Genomic DNA, 26,897 nt, shown 5'->3' with positions numbered 1-26,897 from the left:
GAGGGAATGGCAGAGAGAATGTAGTGGAAATGGTAGAAGGGCTGTTCATGTTACGATATGTCCGCGGACATGGCGGTAGTTCGCGGACTTCGGGAGTTACATCCGGGGATTTTTGGGTTCAGAAGTCATGCAAATGAGAATAAGCACTGAAAGGGATTGGTCAGGAAAGTTTGGTGGGTGTGTTGTGCCAGGAGAGATTTTCTCAGATACTGTTTTTGCTGAGAGAACAAAAGATAGCTATGGCTGTGTGTTTCAGAAAACAGATTGTTTGGATTTTAGGAGATTCGTGGATACATTGGTTGAAGGTGCATGCAGAAAGCTGTGGAGTAGCTGTAGATCTTGGATTCCCACATGTGGAAGTACACTGGCATGGAGTACGTGGAATGAAGTGGTTGGACTTGCTACCTCTCTGTGCTACTTTGGAGACAGAGCAACATCCAGACATAATTGTAATTCATTGTGGAGGGAACAGTTTAGGACATGTGACTGGAATTTTTTTGCAATTTGCTATGAAAGAAGGACTGAGGAAGGTTATGGACATGTTTCCTAATTCTCAAGTGATATTTTCACGGATTGCGCAGAGACAAATGTGGCTTCGTTCTTCTTCATTTGGTCCACAAATGGAAAAAGCAAGGCGCAATGTTAATAAGGCTGTTTGTGGCTTTCTAAGAGATTTTGGCATGTCTTCTTTTCACAATGAAAATATTATGTTTTGTAGTACATAGATTTTTCGCAGAGATGGAGTCCATCTTACTTATGCTGGCAATCAGATTTTTCTAAGAAATGTACAAAATGCATTGCAACCTTTTTTGGAATTACAACAACGATTTTGAAGTAGATGTTAAGCATTTACAATATTTTACTTAAAAACAGAACCTAAAGGCTCTTTTCAGAGCCACCACTTCTTTCCAGAGAAAATTACAATGTTTGTGATGGAGTAGCAACCCAATTTTTTTAATGTTCGTGAATGTCCGCGGACTTCTAAAAAATACAAAGAGCCCTGCTCCATTTATTTTCACTTCTATTTTTTAACAGGGAAAGGCGGCTCTGAAAAGAGCCTTATTTTTTTTTTTTTTTTTAAATTTTGTATTTTTTTTGGTTTTTCAGACACGACACACTAGGAGAGGAGGGTAAAGGAGGGTAAAGGGGGGACACCAACCACAGGGATAAGAAAGGGTGAGCTGAGAGAGGAAGATGTAGAGTGGGTTTTATTTGGGTAGTGAGCAGGTCTTCTCGTGCTCTGAGACGATAGTCTCAAAAGCACTCTGAAGTCGCTCCCCCTGCAGAGTACTGTGTCACAGTACATACATACAACTGTGACCCTCGAAAGCATTCTGTATGGCCTGTGAGGCAGCTTGAGAAAGACGCTGTCCCACAGAGGTGGTCCTTGTGGTGACAGGATCAGAAACAGAGGATGAAGTAGAGGAAATCAACCTGCTATGTTCTTCGCAAGGTACAACCCTGCGAATAGCCCCAGAGTGAAATGACCTCAGGTGTCGCTTCATCGTAGTGGTCCCAAAGCTGTAGTTACCGTGCTTCCCGCGACTGAGTATCATTTTGCACTCATTGCAGGTAACATGTTTCGCACGAGCCTTAGGACCATTCCCATGAATGGTAAATAACCGCCACACCCAAGACTCACGCCTAGTGCGGGTAGTAGGGATTTCCTCTACCTCATTCTCATCATCCTCTTCTTCCTCCTCCGCATCCTCAGTCCTGTTCCCCTCTTCAGGCCCTTGGGGAGGTGGTGGTGGTGGAGGGGGTGGTGGTGGTGCTGAAGCAGGTGCAGCACCAAGTGGCAGTTCAGCAGCCAAGGATGCCATCTCGATGATGGTGTAGTCTGCAGGTGGCAGCAAAAATCACTGTGTTCTGAAGAATAGGCAGAAACACAATGGGAATAAGCTCTTGGGCGTGGTCTTTTATAGGGGTGCTTGTGTGCGGTCCGCGGACATGCGCACTGTGCGCGGACAGATCGAACACAAAAAAAGGATCGGAAAGTTTCAAAAGGTATATAGAAACTCAAGATTGCTATGTGGGACTTGTGGCATAGTGAGATTTTATTGAAAAATATTATGGATTAACTGAAAATGTACTTTTAAATTGTTCGGGGACACGAACAGTGTCCGCATTTCAGGACACACGATGACCGTGGGCGTGGTCATATGATCTGTTTGCGAACTAGTCTGCGAAGGAAGCGCCTGTCCGCAGGACACCAAGTGCACGGAGATTGGTTAGCGCATGCGCATTGATGTCTTTTTCCCATAGACATAATGGGAAAAAACTTTGCTCACGCCTACAGCCCAAACCGCTGGACGGATTTACATCAAATTAGCGGCAGGAGCGGCGGCTTGGTCGGTCCCGAAAGCGTGCTTTGCTTTATTTGTGTAAATCCATCCAGTAGTTTTTAAAAAAAAATGACAAAAATGTAAGAATTAGTGATATCTGTGTTTGCTTTGCGGACACACTTCCCTGTTCGCTCCGCAGACAGGACGGTGATTGGGCAAGCAGCTTGCGTGATGTCCACGGACATCTGACGTGCTCTCTCATTGGATGCGTGAAAACGTGCAGTGCGTCTGGCTTTAGAGACGCCCGCCATCTTTGTTCCTCGCATGAGAGGCTTTGTATCCCGCCTGCACAGTAAGTCCCACACCCCCGCTCATGCCCGTGTCTGTCTCCTGTTCCTCCCACCCCCCGCTCATGTCCGTGTGTCTTTCTCCCTCCCGCCCACCGCCGGCTCATTTCCATGTGTCTTTCTCCCTCCCTCCCCCCCACCCCCTGCTCATGTCCGTGTGTCTTTCTCCCTCCCGCCCACCCCCCGCTCATGTCCGTGTGTCTTTCTCCCTCCCGCCCACCCCCCGCTCATGCCCCGCTCATGCCCCGCTCGTGCCCTGCTCGTCTCTCCCAACCGCCCACCCCCCGCTCTTGCCCCGTGTGTCTCTCCCACCCCCGTGTGTCTCTCCCACCCGCTGCTCATGTCTGTGTGTTTCTCCCCACCCGCCGCCCGCTCATGTCCGTGTGTCTCTCCCCACCCGCCGCCCACCCCCCGCTCATGTCCGTATGTCTCTCACCACCTGCCGCCCACCCCCCGCTCATGCCCGTGTGTCTCTCCCCACCCCCGCTCATGTCCGTGTGTCTCTCCCCACCCGCCGCCCACCCCCCGCTCATGCCCCGTGTGTCTCTCTCCCTCCCCCCCACCCCCGCTCATGCCCCGTGTGTCTCTCCCCATCCCACCCACCCCCCGCTCATGCCCCACATGTCTATCTCTCTCCTTCCCCCCAACCCCCGCTCATGGCCCGTGTGTCCCTCTCTCTCCCCCCCACCCATGCCCCATGTGTCTCTCCCCCTCCCGCCCACCTCCCGCTCATGCCCCGCATGTCTCTCCCCTTCCCCCAACCCCCGCCCATGCCTCGTGTGTCTGTCTCCCTACCCCCCACCCCCGCTCTTGCCCCGTGTGTCTTTCCCCCTCCCGCCCACCCCCGCTCTTGCCCCGTGTGTCTTTCCCCCTCCCGCCCACCCCCGCTCTTGCCCCGTGTTTCTTTCCCCCTCCCCCCTACCCCCGCTCTTGCCCCGTGTGTCTTTCGCCCTCCCACCCACCCCCGCTCTTGCCCCGTGTGTCTTTCCCCCTCCCGCCCACCCCCGATCTTGGCCCGTGTCTCTTTGCCCCTCCCGCCCACCCCCGCTCTTGGCCCGTGTCTCTTTTCCCCTCCCGCCCACCCCCGCTCTTGGCCCGTGTCTCTTTCCCCCTTCCGCCCACCCCCGCTCTTGCCCCGTGTCTCTTTCCCCCTCCCGCCCACCCCCGCTCTTGCCCGGTGTCTCTTTCCCCCTCCCGCCCACCCCCGCTCTTGCCCAGTCTCTCTTTCCCCCTCCCGCACACCCCCGCTCTTGCCCCGTGTCTCTTTCCCCCTCCCGCCCACCCCCGCTCTTGCCCCGTGTCTCTTTCCCCCTCCCGCCCACCCCCATTCTTGCCCCGTGTTTCTTTCCCCCTCCCGCCCACCCCCGCTCTTGCCCCGTGTCTGTTGTTCCCCCCGCTCATGCCCCGTGTCTGTCTCCTGTTCCCCCCACTCCTCGCTCATGCCCCGTGTCTGTCTCCTGTTCCCCCCACCCCCGCTCATGTCCCGTGTCTCTCCTGTTGCCCCCCACCCCCGCTCATGCCCCGTGTCTCACCTGTTGCCCCCCACCCCCCGCTCATGCCCCGTGTCTGTCTCCTGTACCCCCCCACTCCGCGCTCATGCCCATGTCTGTCTCCTGTTCTCTCCACACCCCGCTCATGCCCCATGTCTGTGTCCTGTTCCCCCCACCCCCCGCTCATGCCCCGTGTCTATCTTCTGTTCCCCCCAACCCTCCCGCTCATGCCCCGTGTCTGTCTCCTGTTCCCCCCACCCGCTCATGCCCCGTGTCTGTCTCCTGTTCCCCCACATGCTCATGCCCCGTGTCTTTCTCCTGTTCCCCCCACACGCCCATGCCCCGTGTCTCTCTCTTGTTGCCCCCAACCCCCCGCTCATGCCCCGTGTTTGTCTCCTGTTCTTCCCACCCCCTGCTCATGCCCCATGTCTTTTTCCTGTTCCTCCCAACCCCGCTCATGCCCCGTGTCTGTCTCCTGTTGCCCCCCACCGCCCCGCTCATGCCCCGTGTCTGTTCTCCCCACCCCCCGCTCATGCCCGTGTCTGTTGTTCCCCCCACCCCCCGCTCATGCCCCGTGTCTGTCTCCTGTTCCCCCCACCCCTCGCTCATGCCCCGTGTCTGTCTCCTGTTCCCCCCACCCCCGCTCATGTCCCGTGTCTCTCCTGTTGCCCCCCACCCCCGCTCATGCCCCGTGTCTCTCCTGTTGCCCCCACCCCCCGCTCATGCCCCGTGTCTGTCTCCTGTTGCCCCCCACCCCCGCTCATGCCCCGTGTCTGTCTCCTGTTGACCCTCACCCCCCGCTCATGCCCCGTGTCTGTCTCCTGTTGCCCCCGACCCCCCGCTCATGCCCCGTGTCTGTCTCCTGTTGCCTTCCACCCCCCGCTCATGCCCCGTGTCTGTCTCTGTTGTTCCCCCCACCCCCCGCTCATGCCCCGTGTCTGTATCCTGTTCCCCCCACCCCCCGCTCATGCCCCGTGTCTCTCTCCTGTTGCCCCCCACCCCCCGCTCATGCCCCATGTCTGTCTCCTGTTGCCCCCCCCCGCCCGCTCATGCCCCGTGTCTGTCTCCTGTTGCCCCCCCGCTCATGCCCCGTGTCTGTCTCCGGTTCCCCCACCCGCTCATGTCCCGTGTCTGTCTCCTGTTGCCCCCCACCCCCCTCTCATGCCCCGTGTCTGTCTCCTGTTCTCCCCACCCCCCGCTCATGCTCCGTGTCTGTCTCCTGTTCCCCCCACCCCCTGCTCATGCCCCGTGTCTGTCTCCTGTTGCCCTCACCCCCCGTTCATGCCCCGTGTCTGTCTCCTGTTGCCCCCCACCCCCCGCTCCTGACCTGTGTCTCTCTCCTGTTGCCCCCACCCCCCGCTCATGCCCCGTGTCTGTCTCTTTTGTTCCCCCCACCCCCCGCTCATGCCCTGTGTCTGTCTCCTGTACCCCCCACCCCCCGCTCATGCCCCGTGTCTCTCTCCTGTTGCCCCCCACCCCCTGCTCATGCCCCGTGTCTGTCTCCTGTACCCCCCACCCCCCGCTCATGCTCGTGTCTGTCTCCTGTACCCCCCACCCCACCGTTCATGCCCCATGTCTGTCTCCTGTTGACCCCCTGCTCATGCCCCGTGTCTGTCTCCGGTTCCCCCCACCCGCTCATGTCCCGTGTCTCTCTCCTGTTGCCCCCCACCCCCCGCTCATGCCCCGTGTCTGTCTCCTGTACCCACCCGCTCATGCCCTGTGTCTCTCTCCTGTTGCCCCTACCCCCTGCTCATGCCCCGTGTCTGTCTCCTGTACCCCCCCACCCCCCGCTCATGCCCTATGTCTCTCTCCTGTTGCCCCCCACTACCCCGCTCATGCCCCGTGTCTGTCTTCTGTACCCCCCACCCGCTGCTCATGCCCCGTGTCTGTCTCCTGTTCCCCCCACCCCCCGCTCATGCCCCATGTCTGTCTCCTCTTGCTCCCACCCATGCCCCGTGTCTGTCTCCTGTACCCCCCCACTCCACGCTCATGCCCATGTCTCTCTCCTGTTGCCCCCCACACCCCCGCTCATGCCCCGTGTCTGTCTCCTGTTGCCCCCCACCCCCTCGCTCATGCCTCGTGTCTGTCTCCTGTTCTCCCCACCCCCCGCTCATGCCCCGTGTCTGTCTCCTGTTCCTCCCACCCCCGCTCATGCCCTGTGTCTGTCTCCTGTTGCCCCCCACCCCCCGCTCATGCCCCGTGTCTGTCTCCTGTTCCCCCCACCCCCCGCTCATGCCCCGTGTCTGTCTCCTGTTGTCCCCCACCCCCTGGCTCATGCCCCGTGTCTGTCTCCTGTTGCCCCCCACCCCCCGCTCATGCCCCGTGTCTGTCTCCTGTTGCCCCCCACACCCGGCTCATGCCCTGTGTCTGTCTCCTGTTGCCCCCCACCCCCTGCTCATGCCCCGTGTCTGTCTCTGTTGTTCCCCCAAACCCGCTCATGCCCCGTGTCTGTCTCCTTTTCCCCCCACCCCCCGCTCATGCCCCGTGTCTCTCTCCTGTTGCCCCCCACCCCCCGCTCACGCCCCGTGTCTGTCTCCTGTACCCCCCCACCCCCGCTCATGCCCCGTGTCTGTCTCCTGTTGACCCCCCACTCATGCCCCGTGTCTGTCTCCTGTTCCCCCCACCCACTCATGTCCCGTGTCTCTCTCCTGTTGCCCCCCACCCCCGCTCATGCCCTGTGTCTGTCTCCTGTACCCCCCCACCCCACGCTAATGCCCCGTGTCTCTTTCCTGTTGCCCCCGACTCCCCCGCTCATGCCCCGTGTCTGTCTTCTGTTCACCCCACCCACCACTCATGCCCCGTGTCTGTCTCCTGTTCCCCCACCCCCGTTCATGCCCCGTGTCTGTCTCCTGTTGCCCCCACCCATGCCCCGTGTCTGTCTCCTGCATTCCCCCACTCCACGCTCATGCCCCCTGTCTCTCTCCTGTTGCCCCCCACACCCCCCGCTCATACCCCATGTCTGTCTCCTGTGCCCCCCACCCCCCGCTCATGCCCCGTGTCTGTCTCCTGTTCTCCCCACCCCCGCTCATGCCCCGTATCTGTCTCCTGTTCCCCCCATCCCCCGCTCATGCCCCGTTTCTGTCTCCTGTTCTCCCCCACCCCCCCGCTCATGCCCCGTGTCTGTCTCCTGTTGGCCCCACCCCCTGCTCATGCCCCATGTCTGTCTCCTGTTGCCCCCCACCCCCCGCTCATGCCCCGTGTCTCCCTCGTGTTCCCCCCACCCCCCGCTCATGCCCCGTGTTTCCCTCGTGTTACCACCCGCCCCCCGCTCATGCTCCGTGTCTCCCTCGTGTACCCCCCACCCCCGCTCATGCCCCTTGTCTCTCTCCTTTCCTCCCCACCCCCGCTCATGTCCCGTATGTGCCCTGTACCCCCCCGCTCATGCCCTGTGTCTCCCTCGTGTTCCTCCCCATCCCCTGCTCATACCCCGTGTCTCCCTCATGTTCCTCCCCACCCGCTGCTCATGCCCCGTGTCTCTCTCGTGTTCCCCCCAACACCGCTCATGCCCTGTGTTTCCTTCCTTTTCCCCCCCACCCCCTGCTCATTCCCCCACTTGTACCCTGTTCCCTCTCACCCACCGCTCAGGCCCATGTGTCTCCCCTGTGCCCCCCCAACCCCGCTCATGCGCCGTTGTGTTCTTTATACACCCCGCCTTCCCTTTCCATGGTGGCCATCTTGGTAAAAGATTTTCCTTCCTACACCGAGACGCCGCAGGCGTCCCGGTGTAGGAAGGAAAATCTTTTTGGTTTTTTTACCACCCGGCATTCCCACTTTGAGGACATAAGATGTTAGTGGTCTTCATCTATTGAAAAGGATGTTATGGTCACGTTGTACTAATAAAAACCTTTAAAATTTAGTATAAAAAAAAATGTTACAGGGACGTTATGGTTAAGTTGCACTAATAAAAACCTATGAAATTCAATGAAAAAACTTTGTTAAAGGGACGTTATGGTTAAGTTGCGCTACAAAAACCTATGAAATTCAGTGAAAAAACTTTGTTAAAGGGACGTTATGGTAAAGTTGCGCTACTAAAAACCTATGAAATTCAGTGAAAAAACTTTGTCAAAGGAACGTCATGGTTCCAAGTAAAACCGAAAAACCCTTGAAATTCGCCAGTTATGGTAAGCTAAGCAACCATAACTTGTGCCACCACCGTGCACTGCTAAGACTAACACCCAGGACATCAAAGATGACATCACAAATGCAAACATACATGCAAACATACATACATACATGTACTCTCTGCAACCATATTTCACAAGAGCAAATCCCAAATGAACGATTTGTATATGTATCCATATCGCATTCTGAATCCATTGCATTTCACCAGCTTCTACAAAATGCAAATCATGGCATATTATCCCCTTTTTGCAATTCAGACTATCATTGCACCATACCAATAAACTCACATAGCCAATATGTCATATTAATGCTTCCAAGGTACAATGCAGATGTTACCAAAAATAACTGTATGCTTACAGGCTTCACACATGGCCAAGTATCTCGTGGAAAGAAAACCTTCACAACAATAGGTATAGTATATCACACTGGTGCCAAAGGGCACTAGACTGCATATGTAAAAAGTAGTGGCTGGTTTGAATGTAACGATACCTCTGTTACTCCAAAATATAGGTTACCAGCAAATTTAATAAATGCCTACTTTATATTCCTTCAACCCAAATTTAGTCACTAAAATATAGCTCAAATAACAGTTTGAATACACAAGCAGGTATTTAACTACAACCATGATACTACAATAGCACTTTTGAAATCTAGTTACAATACGCCAACAGGTAAACTACTTGAAAAACACCCATCATTCCAAAGCACTTCAAATACACCATCTCAATTCTTATACGACAAAACATCCTCTAACCTCCCATATACTTAGAATATGCTAACAGGTATCTAACTACTTCAAGCATTCACGTATTCACAACATACTTGTGGGATGTTTTTACCCATGCATCCAAGCCCTACCATAAAACTGTGCAGTACTGGCATGGAAAACATCATGATGGCCAGAACTCCCCAGAGAGTGCACAGGGAAAACATGAAGAATAGGCTGCCACCCATTTTTGCCTATGTTGTGAGCACAGGAGGGCACTGCCTAAAACCACCATTGGGCTACACACACAGTAGCCTGAAACCATTGGGAATGGCAATGCTGATTGCCAAAAAGCAACTCAGAACTGTGGGGAATTCATTTTCTTAATCCCAAAAATGGTTGCATTACCAGTACTCACCACTATCAGAAAGCCGGCGTTTTAAAACCACCTTTTTTTTTTTGTAAAACTGAACAAATGAAACAAAACCAGACCAAGGAAAGACTTGCTAAGAGGTGGATACAATGTAAAACTATATTCTGAAATGACTTGAAGGAAGTAATTATTTAATGTACATGTAAAAATTGTAAGTTTTGATTTAAACTGGGAACTAAAGTGACATTTAGCTGAAACCTGGCTTAATGAAACTGGATTCTGCCTGACAACTACCCCCGACAGGAGTTGAAACTGGATCAACAGCCACTCTTCCCAGGCCTAGCTGCATCCCGCTGCCCCTTGCCAAAAGAACCTGTAGCACCTCTCTGATTAGATTAGGGGTGGAGCACCTGGGAACTGGAGAGACCGAACAATGCAACTTCCTTGACTCAGGCAAATGTTATATTGGGGGCATCGTAAAATAGCTTCCTCTTGGGAGAAACTGGGGGGCAGCTGTGCCTCTGTGAACAAGCTGGCTTGGGGGAAGTGGATAAACCAGTTATTCCACCATGTGGTGTGGGAAGCCACAACCATTTTTGACCAGGGCATAATTTTAAAAAAGATGGATAATTCATAGTACGGACTTGTCAGAATTATATAAGTAAAACCATTATTCTTGTGATTTTTCGGTGCACATTTTAAGAGGCGTTAGGACCCTGTGGTGTATTCTGGGGGGTTGCTAGCGGAAAATAGGGTCTTACTCCAAATGTCTGCATGTTAAAAATCTGACACTTTATCAATTAATGTCCATACTCCTTGCGCACATGTGTGTAATTTTGGGTAAATGTCCGATATTGCAAAACCAGTTAAAAAGCGCAAAATGTTGTCATTTTTTAATGCAAGCCCCCAGGAAGATCAGAGGCGGACAAGCATGGACCATAAGGAATATATAATGTGTACATGTAATTTCAACAAATTGTGTATCTGGGAAAGATGTATTTGAATCAAATATAGATTTGTGGGCAAACTGACCAGGGGAGGATCCTCTGACCCATAAACAGACCTCATCATGATGACAATCCATTTCCTTCCCCCAATCATGGGAGAGGGGAGAATTGGGCCAATGACAAGTAGAGAGGGGCAGGCTTAGCTAGGCCCAGGCACACACCCATTTTCAAAACACATAAAAAGAGACTGCTGGGACAGGTAGAGGCATTCAATTCCATTTGCTGCGGAGCATGCTGACCGACGACTTCACATCCAGAGATCCAGACTTCAAATCCATCAATCTCCAGAACCTGTAGCAGAAATGAACTCCAGAATTTGTAGCAGAGAGGCCTGAATCCACCAGCTGAATCCTCTTCAGCAGGCCTCAAAACTAACCAAACTATTCAACAGCTGGGCGAGCTGTTTGAAGTTTTGCCGAGAATTTTTGCAAGAACCAGAAAGCAGTGTTACATCCAGAATCCAGAGAGGCTAGACCAGCAGAGCAGAGCTGACCCAGATCGCTGTGAGCAGAACCGGTGCCTGATTGACCCGCCGAGCAGACAGAACCGCAGCCGGACGTGTTGACCAGATCCGTGACGAGGCCTAATTCAAATTTATATTGTGAGTACCTAGCAGAACTGTGCAGAACCAATCTCTTAGTTAAAATAATCTAATCCAAACTATTTTAACCTAAGTAGAACTGCCTCCTAGAAATCATGTCATCTATCATTTTTGAAGCTGCACAACTGTCACCTGTCAATTCTGCAGCTGCAAGCTGTCACCTGTCATTTTGAGTTTACTTTAAATCCGAAAAACGACCTTTATTTAATCGTCCGTATCTCTGGAACCAACAAGCCTAGAACCAACTTCCTACTCCTTATACTTTTACCGCAATCGCGATTCACGCACTCGCGAAATTTACCGCGATTTGCGATTTTGGCTCAATTTTTCCACTTGTCAAAATAGCAGCTCCATTCTTTCTTTTGTTAAAATCCGTTTGCAACTTGGTAATAACTCATAGAGCATTGCTAAAGGGAGCCTGAACTAATACCAACACGCATCTCCCATTCACCCTGAATCTCTAGAGGGAATTAAGGGAATTAAATTAGAGGGAATTAAAATCAGTTGGCACATTTTCCCATCACATTTAAAAGCATTTTGGGCCTGTGTTTCAAACTCCTACCTGTTTCCTCTAAGCTTGCTGGGGGGGAACTGAATTTCGTATTGTATTTGATTGCATTCCTGAGAACTGTGTGCTCCTCTTTCCATCTCCTTCCATTTCTTACATTGCATAGGGGAGGGGGGTGAATTGCCAGAGAAAAAGTGATTATCTTATCTTTTGCTAAAATCATATCAAGTATTTCTGTACTGCATTTTATTCCTCATTGCTTTTCCCTTGAAACCATAAAAGTATTTTTGCTACTTTATCCATCCTATACTAACTCCTCATTGATTGTAAAGAAGTGTGCTAGTGCCAGATTACCCATTGTTGATCAACATCATATATCTAAGTGTACTATCAGATATTAATTTATTTATAGAAGTGTGATATATATATATATTGTTTAAATTTTCAAATAAACCTTTTAATTTGCAAAACAAACCTACTTCTTGGCTCAGTTGGGTCAGGGGGATTCTAAGAGGGGGGTGTTATACAAGGGTTGTCATCCAGAGTACTGAACTGGACATAAAAATACATCAATAAGGGTTTTCCTCAGCATCCCAGACTAGGCATTGACTTGGCTGTAGTGTTGATTGAATATCGCTTACATTTCAAACAAACATACTATCACACTCATGTAACTGTAACCATGTTTTATTTATCCAGTAAAGATTTTTCTTCTCAATGACACAGATTATTTAATGAAAAAAAAACAGCACTGTGTCAAACTGAATGTCCTGTTTATGAGGGTCTAAAAAAATGAATATGTAAGAATGAATACAACTACAGCTTTTAAACTATGCTGCTTAAAAAATGGTACTGTTTTTTCCACAGAAAATAAATCAGAGATTCCAGATTTATAACACAATAAAACTAAGTAACCACAGCAATTACAATCAAATACATATTCTATGAGCACTATCCGCAATTGAATTACAATCAGTAGTACCATACACAGTTCAGTTACATCATTCCTCCATATTACAAACACTTTGTACTCCTGCTATATTACCTATAATTACTATACACCTATTACTACTGTGGTGGTTGTGCCCCATGCGCATATTCCTGGGGCCATGGCCATTGGCCATGCCCCCCAGAATCTGGCCACTAGCCTCAACCACCACAATACAATAACAAGTACGTACCATACACTGTCAACTGATAAAACTCAGCTTGACCCCCCGCAATCAAAATAATGTCCGTGTACTCCGAAATTGACTGTGGTTTCAGCAACATTTCTAGGACCCTTCTTTCACATATAAAAACAGCTCCATATTACCTTCTTTCCACCTCCCTACCATTTCTATGCCCTCTTGAAGCCAGCAAATATCCCCAAATATTTTTTCCAAGCCGTCCGTCCATGGCGCTGTCTGCGAACTAGCACGGTGTCCGCAGACAGCTATGACACGTGCCCAACCTTTTTTAACCTACAAACATAGCCACATATCATCTTTTCTCCACTCACCTACCCTTCCAGACCCCTCTGTCCACCACCCCAAAATGTGTTTTCCTGACTTTCCCCCATCACACTGACTGCGGTCAGCCTCAACTGTCCACGAACCAACATGGCAGGCATTTCCAAAAATATGACACCCCTCATGCTTTTTGCCATCCAATCAGCAAGCGCGTCCGATGTCTGCGGACCTCACATCGCCCTCTGGACCAATCCGGAGCCCATCTGTGGACCAAACCCAGATATCACTATTTATTTTTTACCTACTTTTTGGTCATTTAAAAAAAAAATACTGAACACATTTACACCAAATTTACAAAATCTTTCTGGACCAAGCCGCCGTTCCTGTCACAAATTTGGTGAAAATCCATCCGGCAGTTTAGGCTTAAGGCACGAGCAAATTCTTTTTCCATTGCGTCCATGGGAAAAAACACACATTTAGGGACTCCCCCTATAACTTTGCCCCCCTACACAAGACCTCACCAAACTTCCTAGGATCAATCTGACAGTGCCATATTACTGTTCTGCAAAGTTTTGTCAGGATTCGTCTAGGGGTGAAGTTATAAACTGCCCAAAAAGTGCTCTTCCTATGGGTTGAGCAACTTAACTATAACTACACGGTTGCTACTGCAGGCCCTGTAATATCCTACTTAATCAAAGATACTGGCTTTTGGCATGGTAATATAGTAAACCACATTAAATATGGATGAATGGACAGCAATATGTGAATTGATTGGACCTTATGATTACAACTGAACATTGTACTTGTCTATGCACAAATAAGTTCTGAAACATTTTCTGGATTAAGTGTTACTCTTCACAGCTTGGTATTGTAAGCATTTCTACATGCCAGAAACTTTCAATAAGCTAAAATTGAGAGCATTACAGTTTTTCTTTCTCTTTCAAGGCATTTAACACATTTGGGAGTATTAGCAAAATCCAAGGTGCAGGCCGTAGAATTGATCAGTAAAACGTAGGCTTCCACATATGAGAGTAATCTTTACTATTCAATTGTACTTTGCCATTTCCAACCACACAATGCAATTTTTTTGTGTTTAGACCATTCATGCAAACTACTATCACAAAGACTGATGAACAAAGTAGAACTATACATTCTACAACAGACTCCACTGCTGACATAAGTATTGAAGCTTACCAAGTGAATAAAACATTCCAAGAGTTATGAACGACTGAATTTGCCAACAGCAAACACAAATCGTAAATAGAAAACTTCTTGCCAACATTGAATCTCCCATAGGTAAGTAAAGAAAATAAGTTGTTCCTCAGACAAGCGTGTTGCAAAATCTGAGATAAAAGGAACAATTGACTTATTAAAATAAGGACAGTCCCATGTCAAGGGTGGCTTCTCAGATACAAAAACTTAACAGATGTAATTTGGCCCTGTTTAGCAGATGCATAATGACAATTTGAGTGTGAATCTTTTCCCCTTGGCAACTAAATAAACACGCGTTATTCTACTATCTAAAGAACAAGAGGCAGTTTAAAATCCAACTTTACTCAGCAATATTAATGGAAACAGGAAATTAAGGTATGGCATAATGGATTAAGCAGCTTCATCTAATTACTGTCCATGAATATCAATTATGATGTTTTACAGATCCTGTAAAGGCTTAAAATAATGCACGTCATATACTAAATGTCACGCAGTTTTCCAGAAAGAGTTTAGATAAGTAAATGTAAACTATCGTTGATGCTGAAAAGATCTTTGGGAGTGTAATGTTAGTTTAACTTTTTGAAATGATGAGAGAAATTTACCTGGGGAACAAATTCGGTAACAAGTAAGAGTTTTTTTAAAAGTTGTATTTGTTCATTGTTTCACTCAATTACAATACTAACCGCTTGAGAGTCCAAGGAATAAGCGACAAAGGGAAAAGCAAGGTAACGCCAGTTGTCACAATGGCAATAATCCATATGAATGGCTTACTTCCCCACAGAGTCTCATTAAGTAAAAAGCATTAGAATCGGATGTCCTCTCTTATCACTGTAATCAAATCTCACACCAGAGCACTTAGCCACAGGTTTACACAGACACACAGATATAATTGAGCACACGTCTGTTCCATAAATCTCCATGAAAGTAGTATTGAAAAAGAGAAAGTCCCATGGAATACACTAATTGCTGGGACTAGGCTTATCAATAGGCTAGGTTCCAACAGCCACTATATGATGCAGGACCCGGGCGAGGTACATGAAGGATCACCTAGGCTATCGTGTCCAACAACAACCCATGCATGTAGCCCCAGTAAATCCGAAGACAGGATAGGACAAGGATCTACAAGCAGTACGGACCCCAAATCAAGAGACAGCTGGGTTGGCAGCCAAGTGCCGAAGGGGTCAGTGATGATTTGCCATCTGGTAACCATGTAGGGGACACTATCAACAGAAGAGAGGCATACATTTACTGGGTAAAAAAAACGTGTTACTACCTGGAAATGTATGCCACTGGCCTTAAGAGGAATGCCACAGTCTCCAACCCACATAGTGACCTGAGCAGGAGAAACATGCTATATTGACCTACTGCTGCAAATTACCTTTCCTGGGTTAAAGGATCCTTACATACGTTTTCAGTGCTGTAACATCATGTATCCAACTTGCAAGACAATGAGGATCACCCACTGTTGATCTGCAGGTTGACCACCCAGACTCATTGTTCCAGCAGTGCCACTGAGTGGATTGCTTCTTTTTTGGTCTATGAAATGCAAGAGTGGCTGTGTAAAATGCCAGCTCCTCTGTCACATCCACTACCTTTGGAGTCCCTCTTACACTTTTGGATGACTGGGGTGTCCAGTATACAAATTATGCTGATGATACCCAGGTCATCTTTGAACGGTCGGGCTGCTATACCGAAGATGTTTCTGTTATTAATATGGTATATGAAGCTATTCAAGAGTGGATGTGCATAAATTCATTAGCGTTAAATGCAGAGAAAACAGAGTTGTTGATTATAGCTTTGGGAAAAAAGCTTAGTAAATTGCCACCAGAATATGAAAGTTTCGTTGCAGCAGGGAAAATAATCAACATATCTAAGAAGGTAAAAACCTTGGGTATCATCCTAGATGCAGAATTATTGATGAAGCCACATGTAGCTCAGGTACGTGCATCTTGTGTATATGTCACAAAACTCCTTCATCATGTTCACCCTCATACCTCTCAATAAAACAGCTCTCTACTGGCCTCAGCATTGATTAATTCACAGCTAGACTATTGCAATAGTCCACTACTGGGTACTGCAACTCCTAATATCCAGACCTTCCAAGTCACTCAAAATGGGACAGTGAGAACTGTTTGTGGCCTTTCTATCAAACAACATGTCACAGGAGCTAGACGAGGTTTACACTGGCTCCCGATTAATCATCGGATCACACACAAAGTACTTTCTATTAATTTTAAATGTCACAATGGAGTGGCACTACAGTATTTGACAAATCGTCTCACCACCTTTGTCCCAGGTCATTGTCTATGATCTTGTGATCCATCGAGATTTAAACTCAAAACCTTTGGAGGTACCATGTTTGACTGTCAGGCGCCGACCTTTTGGAACAAACTCTCACCTGTGCTTCGGCAAAAAAGTTCCCTCGCGGAATTTAAAAGGGGACTTAAGAACCTTTTGTTTAATAAAACTCCTGATTAGTCACTATAAATGGCCTAATATTCTTCTCCCCTGCCCTCTGCAGATTTTATCTCTCCTCTTGTTGTGGTCATTTATTTGTTCTTGTTTTTGTTTGCTCATGCGCTTTGAGGCCTAGTGCCATATAACAACTGAATCAATCAATCAATCAATCAATCAATCAATCAAGGATGCTGTTCTATCTGCTGTTACTAGAGGTGACAGTATATCGTGAAACACAAACCAGTGCAAGGGACTTTGTCAGAAAGGTTGTTTTAATGCCAACTCCAGCTAAACCAAGAAATGTGGAGTATCCTGGACTCGCAATGCTCAGAACTCTGATCCTGGATCCTTGGTGATCAGGAAATCCAGCAGCAAATACCAACAGCAGAAATTTGCTGGTGGAGGATCAGGAGCCACAGGACTGACCTGTGGCTACACCAAAATGCAATAGAATGCCAAGATGGCAACTAGCTATGTGACGTCTCGGACCATAGACCTGAACATTACTGATGGGAAAAACGAGTGTCTGCTAAAAAAGCAGTTTCCAGTGTCAGGAACCAATCGTTTTGTTTGTCAATGGGGAGGGGTGGCAGTAGATGTGAGCATAAATCTTCAACTATGTGCACCTTGGTTTTTTGTTCCATGACTCGCACGCGTAACATGCACAGACCCAGTACTCCCAACATGACACATTGAATTCCATGCACCAATCTCCCTAGATTAGCTGAGGAATGCCCATCACACAAAGTATCACTAGGCATACCTAGCACTCCTCTGCTCTCATGCATTGCACAGGCCGTTAGAGTTCATAAGCTTGGAAGGGACAGCATAGCCAGAAAATAGTTGTTACTCGAACTATTGACAGTTTGGGTGTAGAAGAAAAACCAAAATAATTGTTAACTGTTTGCTTGCTAATGTACACAGATGAAGGATGTACACACTTCCGACACAACTCGTATTTTAAGCTCAAGTTTTCGTCCGTCACATAAATGCAAAATGCAAGGATGCATAAACCCATCAACCGTCATGTTGTCAGAATCTCTTAGGCGTCACAGCCTGGAATGCTTTCAAAAGAACCAAGATCGGACAAATTTACACTGGCTTATTGAAGCATGGATTGCTAAAATAAACGGGTAAATCCTATTAAATAAATACATTAAATCTATGCATGGTTATTTTACAAATAAGGTGGATCGAGTCTGTGGTATTGCCTGCTTGGATTTGTTCATCTATTGGCGCTTACACATTCAGACATTCATGGCCAAAGCAGAAGCAGCATTTCTGCTTGTACTATCCCACCATCCACATTGCAGTTGGACTATACATATTACTGAATCAGATCATAGGCTCCATGTGTTTCTTTCGATCACTTTCAGAAGTCACATGTTTGCAGCCTCAGCCATACCATTCCTGTTCAGCCCCTACCAAGCGCAGTGCATATTCACACGGGCTGATTGCCAGTAAAGCAAGGTAATGTCTGTGCGCATGTGCTTTATGGTGCTTCTAGCAAACTCTTTCTTCCACTCCAATGCACTAGAGTGGGTATCCAGTCAGAATAGCTGAAACAAAACAGAGTGGTACATTTCAGAGTTGACAAAAACACTGAAAAACACTGCGACCGTTAATTAATAAAGGGTAGTGGTGTAAAAGGGTTAAAATGGGTCGGGTTGTGGTGGCGTTTTAAGGGTTACAAAATGGAGGGGGGTGGTTGGTGGGGCGAACCCCCAAATAAAATAAATAAATAAAATTGGTGTTTTTCAGTATTTTTGCCAAAGTTAAATGTACCACTCTGTAATTGTGGTCGGTAAGATTGCTTCTACTGTCTAACATGCAGACTCAAATATTCTTAGCAGGCATAACGTTCAAACAGTGAACCCTGAAAAGAAAGCATGCCCACCAAGTAGTCAGGGCGGGCATACATGAACAGAGCATGATGCCAGGTTCCCTACATAGGTCTCTAGGTAGGCCGGCACATATAAGATGCTGTCGACAGGCAGAGTGTTCATGCTTGCAATTCAGATACATTCAAATTGATACATAGGGTAAGAAATAGGGCACGTTGTGCATCAACGTCGACGAGCTTGCAAACGACAACATATATCTACTTTACAGCCATGGGCTTGATTTACAGAAATGTTTTAACATGGGACAGTCCCATAGCCTTTGAAGAAGTCTAATTGGTGTGTGTTCGTTCTGCTGTTGTAGTTAACCAACTACGTGCATACAAACACGTCCCCCATCAAATCAAAGTTGATTGATTTAACATCCGGTTTTTACTTAGGATTGTGTCAATATGAAGAAAAAAAATGCGAGTTTGCCAGAGAAGTGTAGCAGTTTACCAACACCTTGTCCACTGCTTCCTTTTGCAGATCAGTACAAATGGCACAAAATGACTGCGACATGCAAGTAGTAAACCCATACCAATGTACACCAGCCCACTCACTTGATGAAATCGAGCTCAGGGGTCTGCAGCCAACTCTAGCTTTGGTTCAAGCGCTTCTGGGCTGCCATGCCATGGATCTCTTCTCCTCAGTGCACATTCACTCCTTGCAGAATAATGAGATAACATGTTTCAAAAATATGTTCCCCGACTGCAGAATTGCACACAATTATGCTCACTTTATTGAAGAGTGGATGCCCTTTTTCGACTAGAATATTTCACAGAACTTAGCTACTATAGCTACTAATGTATTTCAGTTTACCATGAAATATACTGTGGATTTTGGTCACATTCAGTTGCCCAGGTCCGATTATTTTCCCGCCCTATGAAACAGGAAATCAATAGGAGGTGAAGCTGTTTCTGCTCCCGCCATCATGTCTGTAAAACTACTCCGTCTCATTTCGATACCCCACGACCAAAAAAAAAAGCAAACGAACCGCAAGGGAACCGAATACCTAGTTTGAATTTTAATACATTGCTTTGGCAATACATTTACACTATGCAAACTGATGAAAACCCACAGAATTCTGAAGTGCCTTCCCTGGCTAATTTGGAAAAACAATGAGCTTGTGAAATAAACGCCAGCGTTAACTTAATGTCTAAGAAATCATTCACAGTTTATAAGAGGTTCGTACCGTTCTCTGACAACTTTCAGAACAAAGTGATTAAAGTATAGGTATTTTTTTTTTTTACATAGCATTGGAATGTATCCACTCTTTCTAATATTGACACATCAAGACGGAATGCAGATATCTGTATACAAAATAAGTCTCCAAGATAATAATGCCCCTTTTTCCTGCTCACTCATTATAAGGTCAAAGAAAGGTAAAGAATTGTTTCTTTTGGAAATACCTTGTTTCAATAGAAATCATAATAAGCAGCGATTTAAAAATAAACACTTTTGAAAGATAATTGGCCTCTTAATTTACTTTCAACTTAAATGCCACCCTTTCGAGCATATGTACTGCTGAGTGCATATATTGTTAAATAAAATGTAATAACTGAAACGCGGAAGCCTGTAGGTTAATATAATAGCATTGTCAGAGAAACATGTGAAACTGTGTAAGGAACCGTGCTCCATGTCACAATTCCCAGGATGCCACGAATCAGAACACACATCTCTTTCTATGTGTAGAGATGTTTATTGATTTCTAAATGTTTATTTGGTAAAATACATTATTTTTATTTCCAACATGTTCCCACCCACGGAGTGTTTCATTCACATGGTAAGGTAAAAAATATGGGAATGGCCCTATTGATTAAGTTCGTACCCACACAGATGCGTCTGAGAACTCCAAAAGTATTCTGTTCTGCCATACTGTTCCACTGGACTCTATGAAACACAGCATGCCCATGATACAATATTTTTTTTGTTCCTATTCACCCGAAGACAAGGGATTTTCGTATCCTAATGCTTTAATATCGACAAGGCTGTGGGTTTGGGTGGTAAAATCACCATACCCTGAGCAAAGGTGGGCCCGAGCACAACAAAGTTGTTGGTGAGGGCTAGAAACATTACCGCCCAAACCCGCCCCAGAATGCTGGGCTTAACTATATTAGCACCAGGCTCATTTTTGCCAAGTGTGAAAAGTGTTTTTTATTATTATTTGTTATTCACTTAAAAATGAGGATCCCTTTGATGGTGGTGCTCCCATCCAATAATGGAAAGATCAGGCTGACACAAGATGGCCACCTTGGTGATGTGAGAGGGGCTTTGGGGTGAATCCATTGTTGCTTACTATGAAAGCATCCTGACGGAAGAGGGAGTGGTCTGGTTGAGTTGTTTGGGGATAAGGGTGTCGGGTGCGTGAGAGATTAGTGCCTAGCTGTCCTGGAATGTCAGATTATACCTGGGAATTGTTGGGTAGGAGATGGTCCTAACCAACCCCCCCTTGTTACAATCAGGGCAAATAACGTACGTGTGGGCCAAAGGGGGAGGTGCTGCTACCACCGCAACTCCCATCCACACCAAACAACATCAGCAACTACACAAATAACATAGCATATGCCCCTGCCCGGAGACACCATGTTGTATCAGAGCAGACGCCATCTTTTTACTAGGCCCAAAAATCATCCTTCTGCCAAACTCAGCTCTCCCATCCACAGCACCTCGCACAGAGAGCCCAAGGCATTGACACCCTTGCCACCTCTGCGCAAGCCTTGTTCCCACGGAAGTCCAGCCAGGCCAGGGCCCACCATTCCCGACCCCCCACTCTCTTTCATGTTGATACCCATCTGACCCCCTCGCACTGACCATTCCAGAACACCCACCATAGACTTAATCCTGTGCAGCAGTATATTCTCCCAAAATCAACACATGTCTGTTCGTATCATGAGGCACCAGGGAAAGTAAACAGTAGATCAAACCCCCAGGGGGAGACCCCTGGGAGAGGCACCCTAGTATCAATGAAGCCCTGAATGTAGAGGTCAGAATGTCAATATATTAGTACATTTTTCCCTAAGTACCCCCATTCATGTAAGGTTTTTATGTGTGCCATTATTTTTGTATGATCAGTTCCTGTTGTTTAGCTTAGATAGTTAGCCATGTATCACATTTGTCCTGACCTTCACCGCAGGGATGAGCCCAGCTGACCCACGTGCCACCCGATCGACTGGGAAGCAGCAGCCAATTGGAGCCTGGCATCCCCTATAAAGCAGGCTGTGCCATAAGGCCCCTCCAATCCGCACTGTGATTTCTTACTGTATATGATGACTTCATTCATGACAAAATTGTTTCTTATAATGTGCTGCCCATGTAATTTTTAGCAGAGTGCTCTCAGGCAGCAGAGTTCTTTGCTGGCATACTTTATATTATATAAAGTTTGTTATCCTTGCAACTTTTCTCTTGGTCTCATTCCCTGATGGGGTGTGTTATCTTATTTTGAATTTCTATTCGGACACATGCAAGTGTGGTGCCTTCATTTGATGACCCCTTAGCGTGATTTCCTCGAGTCACTCGTAATTGCGGTGAGATCCAGGGCTTCTCCGGCAAGGCCGCGCTCACCCATGGGTGACCAGTCCCCAAAAACACTTACGCAGAAGGAAAAGATTATTGTGGGTTACGGTATTGCAAATACACCACTGCTCACTGGAGCCAGATGTGGCCCCAGGTAGAGGCCCAAGTGTGTAGATAGACCGCGAATGGAGGCTCTTGGAAGAACACAGGCACGTGAGTATTAATTGCAGGGATACACAAATGAGGGGACGTGGGGAACATAGAGCAGAGTGATTGAGGGGAACATGCATTGGGTGAATGTGAATGAATTGAATGGTGATTTGGAGTAAAGCGCTTTTTCTTTCTATGGCCATTTTTATTTTGTATTAGGCATCTGAAAAGGAGATATAGAGGAAATACGGGAATGTAGCTCTGAAAGGGGTTGGAGGGTGGTGCCACAGTGCAATCTCGTCCAGTGTGGGAGATAAATATGGAGACAAAAGTAGGAGCCCCATATAAGTAGAGGGCTCAGGAATAAGGAGGTGTTATTATTTTGACTTGTTATTTTAGCTTGTTATTTTCAGTGTTTTTCTCTCCTTATATGTGGAGGAAGGCCCAAGAGGGGCAATTGTGATGTGAATGATGGGTGAGTGAGGCAGTGGATATTCTCTAAAGAGGGGGAATATGTTATACGTTTTTTGTTCTTCATTATTGTTCTGTTTTGTTGGGTTAAAAACGGTTCCATGTTTTTTGTATGTAATTGTGCAGTGTATATTGACCTTAGAGATAGAAGTTACAAAACGTAATTGATTGTTCTGAAAAGAAGACCCCAGGTATAGCAGAGGAGGAAAAGGGAGAAAAGGTCCCTACAAATTTTGGGGGGAACAGTACACAAAAGACAAAGGGTCTTGGCTATGGGGATGGACACACCACTATCCCATATTTGCAAGCATCTCCCCCTGTATAGTGTGTGAATTAAAAAGTATAAACAATGGATAACAGAAATGAAAGGGGAGGGACTGTCGCACGCTTGGCTGGAAGATGGGTGTTTTGATAAGGGAACATTAGAGCACTTGTCCATGTACCTACCAGCAAAATACAAAGGGAAGCAAATCCGGAACAAAAGGGGGTGTTAGATTTGTGGAGGATGTTTGAAGAAACTCCTACCACAAATAAAAGGGAGCCGGGGTCACTAATGCCAGCAGTAATGAGGAAAGAAGAGGAAGAGAAGGACAAGGGGGTGGAGGAACCCAACAAAATCTATCCGTTGCTCACAAAGCCGGCAGAGGGGTATACAAATCCAACATATGTATCTAGGGTAGTGCACCTACTACCCCAGGCACAGCACCACCCCCACCATATGACCCATTGGACACCACCCCCTCCTACACTGGAGTAAGTACCCAAGATCTTGAGGTGGCATTAACCTCCGCCCATACATAATTGGCTTGATTACGAGAAGTGTGCAAAGCAGCACAAGGATCAGAGGGAGGCCCCCAAGCCCCACGGGGCACTCCCTCCATACCAGAAGATGAATGGAAATCAGGAGACTTCTTTTTCTCATATTGACAGTGCACCCATATTGGCAGTACGAGTGGAAAGGGAAGGGGAAATTGATAGCTTGGGGTATGACACTTTGGCCTCGGTGAGGGATGATGAATATTCGAGTGACTTTGATTAATTTGAAGCAAGTGCCGTTGGAAGGATACAGCAGGTGCAGTGGGCCACCCCTAGAGTGGTTGAGGCATGGGAGGGAAGGCTCCGAAACAGGATGGGAAGGATGGCTCTAGCAAAAAGGAAAGGAACAGGGGTGATCAGGGGAAAAGTGAAATCCAAACTACAGATGCCTCTCATCCATAAGGGAGCGGGGCAGCCCCACTATGTCCCATGGGCACAAATGGACAAAGCCATCTCCTCAAATCCCTCCCCCACTTATGGCAGGTGCAGGAATATGGACCTATGCCTTTTAGAAAAACACAGCAGGTGTGCCCTTTGCCATAGGATATATTAAAAGCCTCCTGGAGTCCGCAGTGGGCGATCAAGCAGACTCAGTGTGGGTGAAAGCAGGTTTCCCGGGTGTGACTATAAGTAATGACACTCATAATGGGGCATCGTTTAACAATGTCCGAGCACAAACCTTCCCTGATACCCCTGATTTACATTCCATAATGCAATGCACTATGGGGGATGAGGAAGATGCTGCGCAGTTCATTCTCCGGGTCAAAGAAATGTGGCGAGCGGAGACAGGCACCGCGTGGGATGAGTCTACCTCCCTATTTTACTTCATCATTAAGCAAGGCCTCCCAAAGGAAGTACAGAAGGCCCTTGACAAGACAGCGGGGATAGAAGCCAATTGTTGGCCTGAAATTCTGAGCATCATAGTACACCACTGTAGGAGGATCAAAGGAAGGGAAAAGGGAACAAGTCAGAGGAGATTAGCCGAAGAAGCGAAACTAGTGCAGACAAAGTTGGTGAAGGTTGTGGCAGTAACATCAGCACTGCCCTCAGAGCAGCTGGGAGAGGAGGTGGGTGTCTCTGTAGCTACACAGGCAAGGATGGCCATAGTATGGACAGACAATGGGCAAGAGCAATGGGAAGGAGAGAAATAAAATATGGGACCCCAGTGGCAAGGAAGACCTGCAAGAGGATGAGGTGGGTTCCAGGGACACAGGGGAGGGGGATATGGAGTACACGGACCGAAGGAGGGAGCCAACGGCAATGCTTGACTTGTAGGAGGTGGGGGTATTTTTTGAGGGAATTCTGCAGCAGACAGGGAGGAAACTATCAATACAACCAGCCTTACTATAACCCACCCCAATATGGGCATCACCACCCGGAAAGCCCATAGGGGCTCACACAAGGAACGTGTGAAGGACCTCCGCAATACGCACAGCAATCCCTTCAACCACCTTGTTACAATACACTCTGCCAACCTCCCCATAAAATACAAACTCAGCAAGGCCGCCCCAATCATCAAGCTCAATGACACAACAACCCTTTTGCCACCTCCCCGAACGGAGCACCAGCACCCTAGCAGGGGGCATGCGTGCTCTGTTAAAACATGTTCTCTTGCCCGTGGACAGAAACTCACCTCAACTAGGACATCCCACAGAGAGCACTTGCATGTGCAGTCCTATCCACTACCTTGCATCCAGAAGAGGAACCACTGGTGGGGGCAGAGGTAGGGAACAAACAGTTCATCTTTATGGTGGACTCGGGGCAGAGAAGTCATGCATATATGAAGGTGATATTCCATTATCTGGCCAAACTCTCAATAGGCAAAGGTTCTCTGGGGCCATAGGTTCCTTACACAGATGATTTGGATGTCAGAATAAGGGGGAAAACAGCGTGAACACCCCTATTATACTATGAAAGGTCCCCTGTCAATTTACTGGGATGAGATCTGCTCAGCAAGCTAAACATGATGATATCCTTACTGAGAGAGGGATAGTTTGTTCCACCCCAGGCATGTGCTCCCTCTGGGCAATGCTCTTGATACGCACAATGGAGGATGAATCAAAGGTGAGGGAAGTACCATTAAATCCCAACATGTTCGTGTATGGGATCAGGGTCTTGGCTAGAGCAGTGACCGAACTCACAAGGAAAGAATGGAGAGTGCCCTCTGATTTTGTGTTCCTCCCTGTAGCTGCACCCGCAAAGGTTGCTGGCACAATACTGTTACTAGATCTGGAAGTGCAAGTATCTGCAAAAAGAATAGTGGCAATAGGGATGGATATGCATGGGTGTGAATGGCGCACAGTGCTATGCATCGACCCAAATATACCACTGCGTGAGCTAACTGACAAAGAGCTGTTCACTGACGAAAACACTGATGGGGAAATAATCTTAGAAATAAGCATCCCTTGCAAAGTGATGGTACAGTGCAGAAAAGTACTGAGCCCCCTCCTGGCTGTAGTCAGTAAACCACCTTCTTTTATGATACATATATGTGATAAGTGCCCCCTCACCTGTGGACCACCAACCCATGATGTGGGCTTATTGAGAGTGACCCCTGTGAAAATAAGTTTAAAGCCAGGAAAAATATTACCCAGGGTCAAGCAATACCCCCTGTCCAGAGAGGCGGAGGAGGTGATCCAAGAAACATTAAGTGTATTACTCGAGCAAGGGATAAAGGTCCCCTCAAACTCCCCATGCAATATGCTGTGTACCCTATTAAGAAAGCGACAGGGGGTTGTGGCATATTATTGATCCAGGACCTCCGGCAACTTAACAATATTGTCCAAAAAGAAGTTCCCTCTTGTTACGAATCCTGCTTCCATTTTGAGAAGCATTCCAAAACAGGCCACTTAATTTACTGTGGTCAATCTAAAGAACACCGTCTTTTCAGTGCCCCTCGATCCAGGATCAGAGTATCTCACAGCCTTCACACTGGGTGGGAGGAGATATGAACACCGTCCCTTGCCCAGGGGTACTGTGAGAGCACAGGCATATTCAACAGGATATTGCACAAAGATCTCGGCAATATTCAAGTTCCGAGCACCATCATTCAATATGTAGATGATCACTTGATCTGCAATGAGAGTGAAAAATGTTGTCAGAGAGATTGTATCATCCTCCTCCAGTTACTCACCCAAAACGGGTACAAGGTAGACAGGAAGAAATTGCAATACTGTCTGACTGAGGTCCTGTACTTGGGCCAATTGATTTCAAAAGATGGCAAAAGAATAATACCGACAGGACAGCAACAGTACACGCCTCAGCCAGACCACACACTGTAAAAGACATGCAGAAGTTCCTCAGAATATACAACTACTGCAGGGCATGGAAACTAGATTACATGGCTTACACCAGGCCCCTATTGCAAGGTCTAAAAGAAGCACAGAAAGAAAAGACACATATAGTGTGGACAGCAGAAATGCAAACAGCATTCAATGACAAACAATTGAATTTCTACGGCCCCAGTTCTCGTCACACCTGATTATGAGCGAGAATTGTATCTTTT

This window comes from Ambystoma mexicanum, chromosome 9, assembly GCF_040938575.1.
Source record: "Ambystoma mexicanum isolate Mex_15411 chromosome 9, UKY_AmexF1_1, whole genome shotgun sequence".
Lineage (NCBI taxonomy): Eukaryota > Metazoa > Chordata > Amphibia > Caudata > Ambystomatidae > Ambystoma > Ambystoma mexicanum.
Note: the sequence above shows the minus strand (reverse complement) of the source record.